The sequence below is a fragment of the Cheilinus undulatus genome, linkage group 14 (assembly GCF_018320785.1).
Source record: "Cheilinus undulatus linkage group 14, ASM1832078v1, whole genome shotgun sequence".
In the NCBI taxonomy this organism is placed as follows: Eukaryota; Metazoa; Chordata; class Actinopteri; order Labriformes; family Labridae; genus Cheilinus; species Cheilinus undulatus.
The window spans coordinates 1528063-1545137 of NC_054878.1; the positions used below are offsets into that span (position 1 = coordinate 1528063).

The following is a 17075-nucleotide window of genomic DNA, read 5'->3' on the forward strand; positions in this document are numbered from 1 at the left end:
AAGGGGCCAAGCCCAGCTCCTGAAAAACAAGCCCAACAATCCCCCCTCCACCAAACTTTGCACTTGGCACAGTGCAGTCAGACAAGTACCGTTTTCCTGGCAACTGCCAAACCCAGACTCATCCATCAGATTGCCAGATGGAGAAGCGTGATTGGTCACTCCAGAGAAGGCGTCTCCACTGCTCTAGAGTCCAGTGACGGCATGCGTTACACCACTGCATCCGACGCTTTGCATTGCACTTGGTGATGTATAGCTTGGATGCATCTGCTTGGCCACGAAAACCCATTCCATGAAGCTCTCTATGCACTGTTCCTGAGCTAATCTGAAGGCCACATGAAGTTTGAGGTCTGTAGCCATTGACTCTGTAGAAAGTTTGCGACCTCTGTGCACTATGTGCCTCAGCATCTGCTGACCCCGCTCTGTCATTTTACGTGGCCTACCACTTCATGGCTGAGTTGCTGTCATTCCCAATGGCTTCCACTTTGTTATAATACCACTGAAAGTTGACTGTGGAATATTTCTGAGTGAGGAAATTTCACCACTGGACTTGTTGCACAGGTGGCACAGTACGACGCTGGAATTCACTGAGCTCCATTCTTTCACAAATGTTTGTAGAAACAGTCTGCATGACTAGGTGTTTAATTTTATACACCTGTGGCAATGGAAGTGATTGGAACACCTGATTTCAATGATTTGGATGGGTGAATGAATACTTTTGGCAATATAGTGTACATACATACATGCATGTTTCTGATTCATAAACATGCAAATGAGTGAGGAGTCACAAGAACAAGAGCAAAAAACAAACTGAAATCTAAAAGGGCTTATGTTCTTTACCTGTTTCATTTTTACATTTTGATCATCTTTAATTTCTTCATTTTTTAGCTATCTTTAAAGAAATTCAACGACAGTTATTAAACAAGTATCTCTCATGTTTTAGCAGATGGAGTCAGTGCTTCAAGAGCCAGATCCAGGACATGGACTACAGCTGTGTAAAGCCACTCTTGAACCACAGGCAGCGTGAGGTCCAGTTTGAAGTTTCCAGTCAGTGGTTGTTTGGGGAGCCATGTCATCTGCTGGAGCTGGGCCACTGTGTTCTATCAGGTCAAAGGTCAGAGCAGCCTTCTGCCAGGAAGTTTTAGAGCCCTTTATGCTTCCCTCTGCTGACCAGCTTTATGGAGATGCTGATTTCATTTTCCAGCAGGACTTGGCACCTGGACACACTGCCAAAAGTACCAAAACCTGGTCTAAGGACTTGATTGGCCAGCAAACTGGTCTGACGTATACCCCTTAGAGCAGGGAAGTCAGACTCAATCACAGCAGAGGCTGAATTCTGGATTTGGGTCCAACCTGAGGGCCTAACTGAGTAGAAATTTCCCATAAACTGTCTACCTCATCTTCACCAGTAAGGAATTATGAGGAAAAAACGCAACATTGATGATAAATGATTTTGAGATTTAAAAAAGGTCAACAGTTAAAATCATGATCTTTAACAGTTAAAGTATTAAGACAATCTGAATCATGAGTTTTAAAGGTCAAAAGGTGAGATACAAAATTTTAAATTTTGAATTGAAAAGGCCAATATTTGGGATAAAAAATTATATTAGGAGTTGAAAATATCAAGATATGAGAAAAAATTTAAACTGAAGAGTTATAAAAGTCAAAATTTAAGATAAAAATCTAAATAATATGTTGTTAATGTCAAAATATGAAATAAAATTAAAAATATTGAGTCAGAAAGGTCCAAAGATGAACTAAAAATTTAAGATTTTAATTAGAAAAGCTTAATATTTGCCATTAAAATTCAAAGTTAGTTGAAAATGTCAAAATGTAAGATAAAATTCAATTTCATCAATTTAAATTGTAAATATGACTTAAAAATTAAAATCATGAATGTAAATGTTCAAAATATGAGATAAAAATCAGAATTATAATTTGAAAAGGTCAAAATGAGATAGAAAATGTCAAAACCATAACTTTAAGTCATAATTGTGAGATGATAATTAGTAAATACAAAATGAAAACACTTTCATTTCTTTTCCCACATTCCTGACTTTTTATCAAATTATTGTAACTCTTTACTTTTTGTAATTCTTATGACTTAACAAGAATATTTTCGATTGTCCAGGTTAAGTTTACATACTGGAGGGAATCTGCTGACTGGTGGGCCAGTTATAATAAAAATATGATATGATCTGGTGGTATAACTGTACCACGGGCCGGATTTGGCCCCCAGGCCTTGAGTTTGACACCCTTGCCAAAGAGGATCTCTGGGAGTTACTCCCAGGTAAGAGGAAGATGAGGGACACCAGACTCCATAATGCAGGAAAGCTGAAGGCCACTATCAGAGCACCCTGGCTTTATAACACCTCAGCAGTGGCACAGGCTGATCGCCTCCATGTTGAGTGCTGCACAATTTCATACTCATCAGTAGTCATTTCTTTGTTAAAACATCATTTTGATTGGGTTTTAAGGAATATTCTAATTTTCTGAGAGAGAGTGAATTTTGTTTTCATCAGCTGTAAGCCAAAATCATCAAAATTAAAGAAATAATCACTAGAAATATATCGGTCTGTGTGGAATAAATCTATAGACTATACAAGTTTACCTTTCTTAACTGAATTACTGAAATAAATCAATGTTTTGAGGACATTCTAATTTACTGAGATGCACCTACAGCTCCCGGTGGCAGTCACCATGGCTGAACAGATAAAGTTCAGTGGTGGATCAAGAAGAAGGGCTGGGTGGTTTCTGTGGTAATGTGACAGGTAGAACTGTAGTAGTTATGAAGCAAAAAACCAGCTCTGAACAGTTCAAATAAAGGTCACCCTGACAGGAAGTGTCATTGCATGATGATAATCCAGGAAACCAGATGACACTGATAATAAACAGATGGGTCAAAATGATAAGAAAAGAGGAACAGTCTGTGGCAATCTTCAGTTTGGCTTTGTTCTTGTTTATTTGATTTATTACAGTTCTAACACAATGCTAAATAAATATTTTAATCAATTAGGAAGAGTAAATGTATGTGCAGCAGTAAGGTGAGAAGGTGGGAAGTACTAAGGTAACGCTTAAGTTTTTTAGTAGAAAGGCTGAGAGATATTTGGAAAAAAATGTTAGAAAATACTGCCCTCTGCTGGAAAGTCATAGATCAAATTTGATGCTACAAAGGAAAAAGAGTCAACTTTAACTTTTCAAGGACCTTATATCTTCTTCTTCCTGCTACAGGGATGTTCTGCCTTTTAAATTGACTAAAATAATTCACAAAATCAGTAGTAAAATACTGGTCTATGAATCCCTCATTCAAAGTTCATCCAAAGTAAGTTAGTATTACTCAACAGTCACAGTGAAAACAAAATCACAAAATAGAACTCTCATATAACAAGCACCTTAGCTCTCAATGTAAAATATCCTGACCAGTGTAGAGTAGTCGCTACTGTATCTCTACTGTCAGAAAGCTGTGGTAAAAGCCTCACTTCATATTTACTCATTTCACTCATCAGAAGAAGGCCCAGCAGAGGTTGTACTTCCTGCGTCAGCTCAGGAAGTTCAACCTGCCTTGGGAGCTGCTGATCACTTTCTACACTGCAATAATCCAGTCTGTCCTGATCTCATCCATCACAGTCTGGTTTGGATCTGCCTCCAGACATGACAGGGACAGACTGCAGAGAACAATCAGGTCTGCAGAGAAGATTATTGGCACCGCCCTTCCCTCCATCCAGGACCTGTACCAGTCCAGGGTCAGGAAGCGGGCCGCCAAAATCTCCACAGACCCCTCACACCCCGGACACAACCTGTTTAGACTCCTCCCCTCTGGCCAGCGTTACAGAGCATTGTACGCCAAAACCACCCGCCACAGAGACAGTTTCTTCCCCTGGGCTGTCGCTCTGACGAACTCTGGGTGGTCACAGAGTTAGACCATCACTTGAACAAGAACAATAATAATAACTCTGCACTATTGTATATACTCAATGTACATACTCCTGTAACGTTGTATATATGTGCTCTTACTTTCAGTTTGCAATTTCTCTTTGCTTGTTAAAGCCTAATTTATGTTAATGCCTAATGTATGTTGTATATATGTATATATCTTTGTTTCACGCTTATTTAAGTTCTGTGTTTTTTGTACAAGAGAGCAAAAGTTACCGGAGTCAAATTCCTTGTATGTGCACACATACTTGGCCAATAAAGCTGATTCTGATTCTGATTCTGATTCAGTCTCTTTACTGTCTTAAACCACTGCGGTAACATGACTCATCTCATATTAGCACTAATTGATCTATTTACCTTTCTAATTACCACTTTAATCTATTTACCGTAACTAAGTCATCTATTCACTGTAACTCTAAGACTGTAGGAAGGCTCTCTGTGGTAATATACACATTTACACTGATTAACTATCTTAAATCGTCTGATCTTCCTCGTGTAAATCTTCATATTGTCTACTTCTGATCATGTCTAGTCAGTATTCTTGCAAACTGCACATCTTGCAACCACAAATTCAATGCAGTATTCTTATGAGCCACTCTACTGACACATTGCAGTCCCATACTGAAGAACACATTTGAAAAAAAAAAAAACAATTAATCACACCCTTGATATTTATTGATATCATGTTATGATCGGTTCAATCCAAAAGCATTTGTTCGGACAGCATTAAATTAAATTTTAAAAAGTCCTCCTTTTTATGTGACCTTGTGTTGGGAAGTGGCTGTCCCAAACCCTAACACCTAAATTTCAATGAAAAAAATATTATTTAAATGATGTTCATCTTATTTCCCAAATGGCTTTACTAAAATATCTTTTTGATTTCTCTGAAAGGAAATTTGAAATATTCAAAATGATTTTGTAGTTTTGTGATGAATTCAAGAAATATACGTCGAGAAAACTGTTTTCATATAACTGCCAAAATAGGATATGTTAAGGTCCATAAGGGGCGCTGTTTTCAGCCACAAACACCAAAACTTAACCAACAATAAAAAAAGACCTCCTCTCTCTAAAGCGAAGAAGTGTTTACAGAAAAAATCAAATGTTTTTTTTAAAGATATGGTAAAGTCTGTTATAATACTAATGATTAACACTGGTCTATTAAAATAGGGTATAGTCTGTTATATTATTAATGATTAACACTGGTCTATTATCATAGAGTATAGTCTATTATAACATTAATTATTAACACTGGCCTATTATTATACAGTATAGGCTATTGTAATATTAATGATTAACACTGGTCTATTACTATACAGTATAGACTATTATAATAATAAAGATTAACACTGGTCTATTATTATAGATTATGGACTATTATAATATAAATGATTAACACTGGTCTATTATAATAGAGTATAGATTTATATAATAATAAAGATTAACACTGGTCTATTATTATAGAGTAAGTCTGTTATAATAAGAAAGATTAACACTGGTCTATTATAATAGAGTAAGTCTGTTATAATATTAATGAATAACACTGGTCTATTATTATAGAGTAAGTCTGTTATAATAAGAAAGATTAACACTGGTCTATTATAATAGAGTAAGTCTGTTATAATATTAATGATTAACACTGGTCTATTATTATAGAGTATAGACTATTGTAATATCAATGATTAACACTGGTCTATTACTATACAGTATAGACAATTATAATAATAAAGATTAACACTGGTCTATTATAATAGAGTATAGACTTATATAATAATAAAGATTAACACCGGTCTATTATAACAGAGTATAGTCTATAGTCTGTTATAATATTAATGAATAACACTGGTCTATTATTATAGAGTATAGACTATTATTATATTGTTGATTAACACTGGTCTATTATAATAGAGTATAGTCTGTTATAATATAAATGATTAACGCTGGTCTACCATTATAGAGTACAGACTATTATAATATTAATGATTAAAACTGGTCTAATATTATAGAGTATAGACTATTATGATATTAATCATTAACACTGGTCTAATATTATAGAGTATAGTCTGTTATAATATTAATGATTAACACTGGTCTAATATTATAGAGTAAGTCTGTTATAATAAGAAAGATTAACACTGGTCTATTATAATAGAGTAAGTCTGTTATAATATTAATGAATAACACTGGTCTATTATTATAGAGTAAGTCTGTTATAATAAGAAAGATTAACACTGGTCTATTATAATAGAGTAAGTCTGTTATAATATTAATGATTAACACTGGTCTATTATTATAGAGTATAGACTATTGTAATATCAATGATTAACACTGGTCTATTACTATACAGTATAGACAATTATAATAATAAAGATTAACACTGGTCTATTATAATAGAGTATAGACTTATATAATAATAAAGATTAACACCGGTCTATTATAACAGAGTATAGTCTATAGTCTGTTATAATATTAATGAATAACACTGGTCTATTATTATAGAGTATAGACTATTATTATATTGTTGATTAACACTGGTCTATTATAATAGAGTATAGTCTGTTATAATATAAATGATTAACGCTGGTCTACCATTATAGAGTACAGACTATTATAATATTAATGATTAAAACTGGTCTAATATTATAGAGTATAGACTATTATGATATTAATCATTAACACTGGTCTAATATTATAGAGTATAGTCTGTTATAATATTAATGATTAACACTGGTCTAATATTATAGAGTAAGTCTGTTATAATAAGAAAGATTAACACTGGTCTATTATAATAGAGTAAGTCTGTTATAATATTAATGATTAACACTGGTCTATTATTATGGAGTATAGTCTGTTTTAATAAGAAAGATTAACACTGGTCTATTATAATAGAGTAAGTCTGTTATAATATTAATGATTAACACTGGTCTATTATTATAGAGTATAGTCTGTTTTAATAAGAAAGATTAACACTGGTCTATTATAATAGAGTATAGTCTGTTATAATATTAACACTGGTCTACCATTATAGAGTACAGACTATTATAATATTAATAATTAACACTGGTCTATTATTATTGAGTATAGACTATTATGATATTAATCATTAACACTGGTCTAATATTATAGAGTAAGTCTGTTATAATAAGAAAGATTAACACTGGTCTATTATAATAGAGTAAGTCTGTTATAATATTAATGATTAACACTGTTCTATTAAAATAGGGTGTAGTCTGTTATGTTATTTATAATTAACACTGGGATTATTATTATACAGTATAGTCTATCATAATATTAATGATTAACACTGGTCTATTATTATAGAGTAAATACTATTTTAATATCATAATATATACAAAACTTTCCCCAAATTAAATAAAAGCAAAATTACTGATTTACTCTGATTAAGACCTGAGTGGGTCAGCTTTATGTCATGGTCTCCTGACACTAAAACAGGACATTTGCCTCCATTTTTACATTGCAGCAGTTACAGCTTTACAAAATATCTCATGAGGCGATTCTTTAACCTTTACCCATTTGTCATTTCAACCCAAACATGTGTCAAAGGGAGTATAAGAAAATAATCCTCCTTTTCCTCCCTCACACTTACCAGACTGTCTCTGTGGTTGGTTTCCTCCATTGTGGATAATAAAGCTGAACAATACTGAAAAAAGAGGACACTGCCATGTCTTTTCTGCCTGTGATCTATTCTGCAATTTGAAAATGTAAACAAATGTTCCAAATAGAAACAGGAAGTATCTGTAGGCCTAAATAAATAAATCATATGGTCATTATTAAATTACTTTGGACTTTGGCCCACACTGTGTGAATGTACAGTCTTTTATTTATGATACATGATATCTGATGAAGCTTAGCGCATTCATAAGCTATTATTCACTCACCTATCTCCAGGATCAGCTGGTATGGGCGTCGACTCAAGTCTCTTAAAGCCAATCATCCTGCAGACTCATTTTTTAAAACTGCTCTCCTTTCTCTACACTCAGAAGTTTCAGTGTGACCACTACAACAGGCACACATTTTTCTGCATTTCCTCTCATCCTTGCTGGGATCACAGAGGAGAACTTTCTCTTCTTCTTCTTGCTCTTGGCTCATCATCATTGACAACACCAGGATCCATCAACAGGAATGGTAAAAGGGGGCTTAGACTATAAGATATGTAAACTTCCCTGTTGTAGAGAATGGCTCTAAATAAAACAAAACACTTTATAACATTAAAGTAAATGATGCACTACACATAGTCAGCTCTTTAGTTTTCATTTCATTTCATTTCATTTCATTTATTTGTTCTAGTCATGGCAAAATCCACATTCCCTCACAAAAAGACATTCAACCTCACTCCACTCCATGGCTAGAAAGGAGCAGGGAGAAGAAAAATTCTTATTTTGCCTGCCCCACACTCAAAACACAAATGTTCAACAGTTAGTCTGCCAAATTTACAATAACTGAGAGAATATTATTACAGCAACATTCAAGAAAGATACAGTAACATTTTCAAGACTCTAACAACACCTGTCCTCAGCAGTAAAATAGGAAAACAAAACACCATGTTCATAATGTCTTATGAGTCTCTAAACATTTTCTTGAACTCAAATATATTCAGGCAGCTCTTCATATCACTCTGTAAGGAATTACACATTTTAACTCCAACCACAGAAATGCACATATGTTTTAAAGTCGTCCATGCAAGTTGATGCTTGAAATTAAATTTCCGTTTTAAAGCACAGTCAGGGTTAAATATTTTAAAGTTCTGGATAATGGGTAAATAACCCCACACAGCTTTAAAATATATTAAATACTGTGAAGGTGAGTCTGAAAAGTAAAGTTCATTAGCCTTAGGGGAGCAGAATGTATGCTAGAAGAAAACAGGATAATTTTAAAGTAAATTATTTGTGCTACAAAATGAAGTACTTTTAAATTTACACATTCACTTGCACCAGGTCTTTTATAAAGCTCTGTTTCCCTGTTATTTGACCTTTACAGACCAATCAGAGGAGAATGAGACAGTGATGTCATCAGGCAGGTAAATATAAATAAATAAATATAATAAAATAACATAAAGGCGGCTTTATTTCTGTGTATTCAGTGCAGAGTATGTCAAAGCATTCAAACGCAGGTTTAATTACTGGAAAAAGACAGTGAGTTGACTGTATCAGTCAAATCCTGTTAATGATGTTTGCTTCATTAATACCACTATATTTCAGTTCCAGGTAAATAAATATCAATATTTCTTTAAGATTCTGGTGTCCATTCATTGAGATGTTTCCGGAATAACCCAGTCACTGAGGCATTTTGATTTCAGGCTTTCTGGAAGCGAGTGTTTTCATTGTTAACATGTAACTTTTGTCATTAACCAGAGAAACAGTAAATCAGGCTCCTTGTGTGCTCCGATGTTTTGATCATTGGCATCCATGCTCTTATTAAACATCATAGTTATGTTATCACATTTACACATCAATCCTCATTTTTAGTTCATTGCACACATTCGTTGCACTTCACAGCACATTAATGCTGTTTTCTGATGATGTCTCTGACCAACGTTCAGTTTTCGTTCAAAAGGAACCCTGCATGATCAGACTAGTTCATCTTTTTGGACAGATTTTTTTTATATCTAGTATGTATATTGAACTAAAAAAACTCACAAGATATCTGCATTTTGAGTAAATTTAAGTTCATAAACTCATCAGGATGCCGTCATGTTTTGGTCTGCGCTGGCGGTGTGACGTCACAGTTCCGTAGTGCTCCTTGCCGTAGCTATAGTAACCCTATTTCAGACCAGCAGCAAGTGTTAGGGCTGCATCTCAGGAATGCAGCAGCTCTCACAAACGGAGATTTCTAAAATTTGAGGTCTCCTCTATTTTTTATTTGCAGCATGAGTTATCTGTGATATGAGTTATATTATGAGTTATCATTCCAGAACCTGGGCCTCTGAAAGTGGCTGCAAAGTTTGGTGTCTCTTAACTGTTTTCAATTTTTGCTATATTTTTTCATATTTTTGTCATGTTTTGTAGGCTGCTGATGGAGGTTTCTGCTGGGAGAAGAGTTTATCCAAGAGAGGAGCTTTTTCGTTGAGACAGAACAAATCTGGACAACAACATCCAATTCCAGTGGACATCTTGAGGTGTTTTCGTGGTTGCCGTGCTGGTGCAAAGGTGAAGGCTAGGAAATGGAGATATAAGCCCTTTCTTCCATCAGTCATCATGGGAAACATCAACTTTTTGCCCAACAAAAGCGACGAGCTGGAGACATTGGTGAAGACTGACAAAACATACCGTGAATGCAGTCTCCTGTTACTGAAACCTGGTTGAATCAAAACAACTCAGACTCAACTGTGGATCTACCTGTCTTCACTCTCATAAGGTCAGACAGAGATGCTAAAGCTAGTGGCAAGAAGAAAGGAGGGGGTCTGGCTTTATTTGTTAACCAGAGATAGTGTAACTCCTCACACATAACTGTTAAGGAGAAGTTGTGTTGTCTAGATATTGAACTGTTGGCAGTTTGCCCTTCGGCCATATTATGTTCCAAGGGAGTCCAGTCATATCATAACAATACTTGTATACATTACACCCAAGGCAACTGATTTGGTTCTGTGTGATGTTTTGCATGATACTGTTGCTAGGATACAGACTCAACATCCTGAGGCACTTGTAATAATATCAGGAGATTTCAACCATGTCAGCCTCTCCTCTCACCTGACTGGATTTACACAGTTTGTTAACTGCCCTACCAGAGAAAACAAAACCCTAGACCTGCTGTATGCCAATGTCAAAGAAGCTTACAGAGCTACTGCCTTACCACCACTGGGCAGGTCAGATCATAACTTGGTTTATCTGCAGACCTGTTACAAACCTTGTGTGCTGAGGCAGCCTGCAACTAAAGTCAAAATCAGAAGATGGACTCCTCAAGCTAGTGAAGCTCTAAGGGACTGCTTTGAATCAACAGACTGGAATGTGCTGCTGGAAACAGATGAGGACAGTATGAACATTGACAGACAGGTTGATTGTTTTACTGAGTACATCAACTTCTGTAGAGACACAGTCATACCTACAAAGACTGTTCGCTGTTTCCCCAATAACAAACCCTGGATTACAAGTGACATAAAGGCAATCCTTTGTGGTGTTTTACTTTGTACATTTTGCTTTATTGTGGTAACTTCCGGTTTCTGGAGTCATTTCTGCTGGCCGCTAACTTTACTTTGTGTTCCCTGAGGCAATCATCCCTCCCCCCTGGTGCTGTGGAGAGATCACACCTGCAGCGAGTTCTCATCAGGAGGGACTACTTAAGATCAGCTGCAGCTCTCCACCAGCGCCTGAGTTTTGACTACCTTCCCTAGCGGTAAACTTCTGCTCCAGGCTCACACGCTCTCTCGAGAAATCTTCAGAGAAGTCTTCAGAGTTTTCGATAGCCATTTTGAGTTATTACCAGTGCTTGTGTTTTGTGGACCTGCTCTAACGTGTCTCCTCCTTTTCTTCCAGTGCCTCACTCCCCGCTCACCACAGCCAGCTTCAGCACCCCCCCCCCCCGGACTCTGGACTCATATTCCCTGACTTACCTGTGTGTACCCAAGATGGAAAAAACTCACAACTGGATGAGATTAATGAAAAGGAAAGAGAATACTTATTTTCTTTAAACTGTATGTGTTAGAACAGCAAAGTTTTAAATGTCCTCCTGCACTTGAAAGCATCGCTTTGTTTTCGTGACCCCACGTAAAGAAGAGTGCCTAAGCTCAACAGCCAATCAGGAGCCACGCAGGCCCCGTTCAGCCTGTCCGCCCAGAGGTGAGCGCATGCGTGTTTTCCTTCCGCTCTGTCTGACTGCAGCCGCGAGTGTGAGAGCAGCTACCTGCTAAGAGGACGAGGAAAAGAGGAGAAAATCTGGTTAAAAGAGGAAAATAAAGCCAGCTAACTTACCTGCTGTGAGTCTGGAGCCGAACAACTCAGTGATAGGAAACGAGTTACGTCGGTAAGATGAGTCGGATACCTATTAAAAGAAAAGCTTATTAATACTTACCATCATTGTCTATGCTAATATTAGCTGGGTGTTTCACAGGCTAGCTCCTTACCTTCCATGTGGTGAGACGTTATAAGCCCCGAAGTTGATGTGCTCAGCTTTGAACACACAGAACAACGGTGAGAAATGTGTCCCTCTTAGCTGCTCTAAAGTTATTTGTCTGTGTGCTCGGTATGCTAAAGAAAGCTATAGTGGTATTAAAGCCTATAAGAGTGAACTGAGGTGAATAATGGTGCAATGTTTTGAATGTGTGACCGCAGTCAGCACTAAGCATTTTATTTATTATTTCATGCCGATGCATGTATTTAAAAAGGGACGTTTTATTTGTTTTGCTACTGCCAATTTAAAGTAAGGAAATAATTTGAGACCTCATATGATCAGCGTAACATTGTATTTTATTTTGTAAATGCAAATTACTGGAGGAATTTAATTCACTTCATTTTTGAGTTTAAAGTAATTCAGAGAGTAATTTTTGGTGCAGCTTTTCTATTGTACTAGGAGGCCTATAGTGCAGGAGAAGTGATTAAGCACACTTCCTTAATATCTCTGAAATTAATGCAATATGATTACTTACTGTTATTTTATTTGCACTTTTATGTAACTCCAGTTATGATAAGTCAGTTATGATAAGCTATCATAATATTATCTTAGAAGTGATAATCCCTTACCGTGGTGGGTATTATTGAAACACTGTTCACATGAACAGTAGGATGTGTGAGTTCTTGAATGTTTAGTCTTTATGTTGAACCTTGATATTTTGAATGTTGTACAACTAAAAGATGAGGTTGATCAGATTGAAGTGTTATGTATGATATTGAATGCAATACTCATATTCTGACAACAAAACCTTTAAGGATGCATCAGAGAAAAGAGTGTAATAGATATATGTGACCTTGTCTATAGGTCAGGTTTTTTGAGTGGACAAGAATCCAAGGACCGGGACAGAATCCCGATCATGTCAGATGGCGAGCTAAAGAACCCTGGAGAAGAACCACCGAAGGAGATACACACGTACTCTCTCACACATACATTCGCATTACATGAACTTTTGAAACACAGGTGCACCTACAAAGACTTTCTTAGTTTATACGGGCCCCAACGGACAATCTTAGGTAATTTTATATATGTGTGCGCACTTTTCTTTCGTTTGGGGTAATTTTAAGTTGTATAATTATATGTTCTTGTACAAATTGGCTATTGTTCTAAATCTTTGTAACAATACAGGAGTTGCTACTCGAACCTTATTTCTGTGTTGATTCGTTGTTGCTCAACTACTTGGCTCTAGTCGAATCTGGATTCTTCTGGTTCTAGCCCTTTGCCTTATTATTAGCCTACACTGTTATTACACTGTAATCCATTCTCATACCACTAAATTGGTTACATGTGCAATAAAAACTGTTAAAACTGCTCCTCTGCCTCCGCATCCTGGGTTCTACACCACTACTCACACAACATCCTTAACCAGAAAAAGAAAGCTTTTAGAGACAGTGACAAAGAAAGGCTCAAAGAAGTGCAACATGAGTTGAAGAGGAGACTGAAGATGGCAAAGCTGGAATACAAAAAGCTCCTCCTTCTCCTTCTCCGTCTCCTACACATGTCTCCACAGCTGCAGCCACTTCCCTTCCAGCACCTGTACCCTTCTCTGTCACAGAGACAGGGGTGAGGTTGGGAGACTTTGCTCTGGGAAGGCAGCTGGCCCAGATGGTGTGTGTCCAAGGCTGCTTAAAGATTGTGCTGCGCAACTGTGTCAACCTCTCCACAGGATCTTCAACCTGAGTCCACTGCTGGGGCAGGTGCCTGCTCTATGGAAAACATCCTGCATTGTACCAGGACCAAAAATAAAATGTCTGGCTGAACTAAATGACTACAGACCAAGTGCCCTTACCTCACACATCATGAAAACTCTGGAGCGGCTGATTCTACGTCTACAGAGGCTTCCCTGCAGTTTGCATACAAAGAACACATTGGAGTGGATGATGCCATCCTCTTCATGCTTCACCGTGCCCTGTCTCGTCTGGAGGAACCTGGCGTTTATGTGAGAATCATGTTCTTTGATTTTTTTCAATCGCATTCAACTCCATCCAACCCACCATACTCAAAGACAAGCTCACGGAGATGCGAGTGGATCCTTCCTGTGTTTCTTGGATCACAGATTACCTGACAGGAAGGCCACAGTTTGTCAGGCTGAGGAACTGTGTTTCTGGGACATTAATGAGCAGTACAGGGGCTCCACAAGGAACAGTCCTGGCTCTATTCCTGTTCACACTGTATACATCAGACTTCAAATACAGCACTGAGTCTTGCCACACTGCTATGACACGACGCGATGACACTGCTATTGTGGCATGTATCAGAAATGGACAAGAAGCAGAATACAGGGATCTGATAAGTGCCTTCAGTGACTGGAGTCACAAAAACTGCCTCCTACTCAACACCTCAAAGACAAAGGAAATGATCATAGATTTCCGCAGATCCAAACCTCCTCTTTGGCCAGTGAACACTTGTGGCATGGACATCGAGGTGGTGACATCATATAAATATTTAGGTGTACACCTGGATAATAAGTTGGACTGGTCTAAAAACGTAGACTTCATCTACAAAAAGGGGCAGAGCCGCCTCTTTTGCCTCAGAAGACTCCGATCAATAGACAACAGTAAGATGCTGCAGATGTTTTATCAGTCTGTAGTGGCAAGTGTTCTGTTTTATGCTGCAGTCTGCTGGGGAGGCAGTGTAAAACACAAGGATGCAAGGCGTCTGAACAAACTGGTTAAAAAAGCTGGCTCCGTGGTTGGAATCAAATTGAACTCACTGGAGGATGAGGTGGACAGAGCAGGTGGAGGCCATTCTGAGAAACATGGATCATCCACTTCATATCGCCCTCAGTGAGCAAAGAAACAATGGTGGTGGACGGCTCCTATCCCTGCGCTGCAGGACAGAAAGATTTAGAAAATCTTTCATACCATCAGCAATTAGACTTTATAATTCTACAGTAAACAGATGAGTATCCCAGACAACTGAATTTCCCTTCGGGGATAAATAAAGTTCTTGTATTGTATCTGTTATCTAGACAAGAAAATGATAAACACAGAGCCAAATTTACCTTGTTGTAGCAAATATTTGCGTCCACATTGGTAGAATATGTTTGAAATCTGTTTCTTGATGAACCAGATGAAGACCACGAGCTAAAATTCATCTGTAAAATAAAGTTTTTCCCCAAACTTCTACTCTTTATAAAGCTTTCCATTTCCACACGGTTCAGGTAAAGGTAAACAGTACAAAAGCACTTCTGGTTTGCGCTTTTTCAAAGTAAAGGTCCCCTTTAGCATTTCTTTGGAGAAACCATAGACATAATATACATAGTCGCCTCATTGACTGTGTTTGCCCACTGCCACGATACGTCAACGTGTCTGCCATGTTTCCAGAGGCAAGACGTTCCATAAACAAACGCAAGTATATCAGGGATGAAGAGTTTTCTGATCAATAAACACAGGTTAACATTTAAGTGATAGTAATGAGTTATTTGTATATACTATACAGTTTATGTATAACAATAACAATAATAATAATACAAATAATAATAATAAAGATAACAATAATAATAATCTATATCTATACAGTTACATTGTTTATTTGGATACTTTCTCCTTTTTCTATCATACGTTTTACATCGAATCTTATTTTACTACAGCGATCGAGTCATCCTCCTCTCCTGGAGACAAAATAACCTTTAGGCAAAATGTTGTTAAAAAGCTAGCTGAACCACAGATACTAATCCACTCAACAACGTTAGGGAAATTAGCTCTGAACGTGTTATTATTCTAGCCAAATATGACAAAAAAACTGTTTAACTTACCCATGAAATCTTATTCCACGTGATCTTGTCTTTTCTATGCATCTATTAGTGCAGCCCCACGCAGCACAGGAGTGAGGCATCTTACCCAGGAATGCCACTGGCAAAATGGCGGCAGTGTTGATTCATGGCCCACTGGCCAATGCGGCGTCTGTGTATGTTATGGGAGAAACTCCCTTCATAAGTACATAATGCTTTTATTTTGAAAAGCTCCCGCCACACTTCCACTATAGACTGAATCCAGTCACTTGTAGGGAGGTTTACTGAGGTAAAACTTAGGAGGAATGACAGAGCTTTGACAGCAGGGACACAAAGCCAACGCACAAAACTGGTGTCTGGTATGAAAGCTGTTACGGCAGCAACAGCTGCAAGCAGAAAATCGCCTGAAATAGTGGTTACTGCATAGGAACGGTGAGGAGCGCTGCAGAACTGTGACATCACAGTTGGCTTCCTGGTGAGTTTATGAGCTCAAATTTACTCAAAATGCAGATATCTAGTGAGTTTTTTTTTAGTTCAATATACATATGAGAGATACATATATCTAAGATGAACTTGTCTGATCATGCAGGGTTCCTTTTAAGTTTTCTGCTCTTGATTGATTGAACCATTCTGATCCTGACTGATATGCTCAGCATATCCCACAAACTAAACTATCTGACACACAGGCATATAAGTGGTGGTGGCAGTCTAAAGTCAAGCTGACACTTTCAAGCATGAGGAGAGTCTAAGGATCATTTCAACTGTTTATTTCACAATCCAGACATGAGGTGTACACACTTTACAAACTTCGTGATTGATTCTTCCCTACATTTTAGTCATGCAGGCCACGTCATGCTATCCAGACCCAGATGCGCTAGGCTATAGGACTCTAGAGTCAGCAGGTCCTGCAAGGCCACACGTCAGGTCTAACAGACCCCAGACAAGTAGGTTGCCTGCCTCACCATCACCGCCACCCAGGGGCATAGCACAGGGGGTAAAAGGGTACTGATTACCCGGGCCCACAGTAGGGAAGGGCCCTTGAGGAGCCTGCAATTAAAAGTGTGTATCAAATAGAGTAAAATAAATACTGGAGGGCCTCAACTCCTCCCTTAAAAATGTCCAAATGGTATAGCCCAGCCCTGGAAAATAATGCAAGTAAATTCGATTTGACCATAGTAAAAATTTTGCTCATAAATGGAGAAATTATGCTTCAAAATACATTAACATATTTGTAAAAAAATGATGCAACATTTATTGCTTGGCTAGCCAGTTAAGGGGGAGGGCTATGTAATAT

The 17075-nt window shown here is 37.5% G+C and overlaps 1 long non-coding RNA gene across 1 annotated transcript; it reads left to right on the forward strand.

Annotated features, from left to right (window-relative positions):
* The first annotated feature begins 11517 nt into the window (after positions 1-11517).
* LOC121521931 lies at positions 11518-13098 on the forward strand. The gene is made up of 3 exons (XR_005992899.1): positions 11518-11904; positions 11992-12071; positions 12856-13098. It is a non-coding gene; the product is annotated as an uncharacterized LOC121521931 (long non-coding RNA).
* The last annotated feature ends 3977 nt before the right edge of the window (positions 13099-17075 follow it).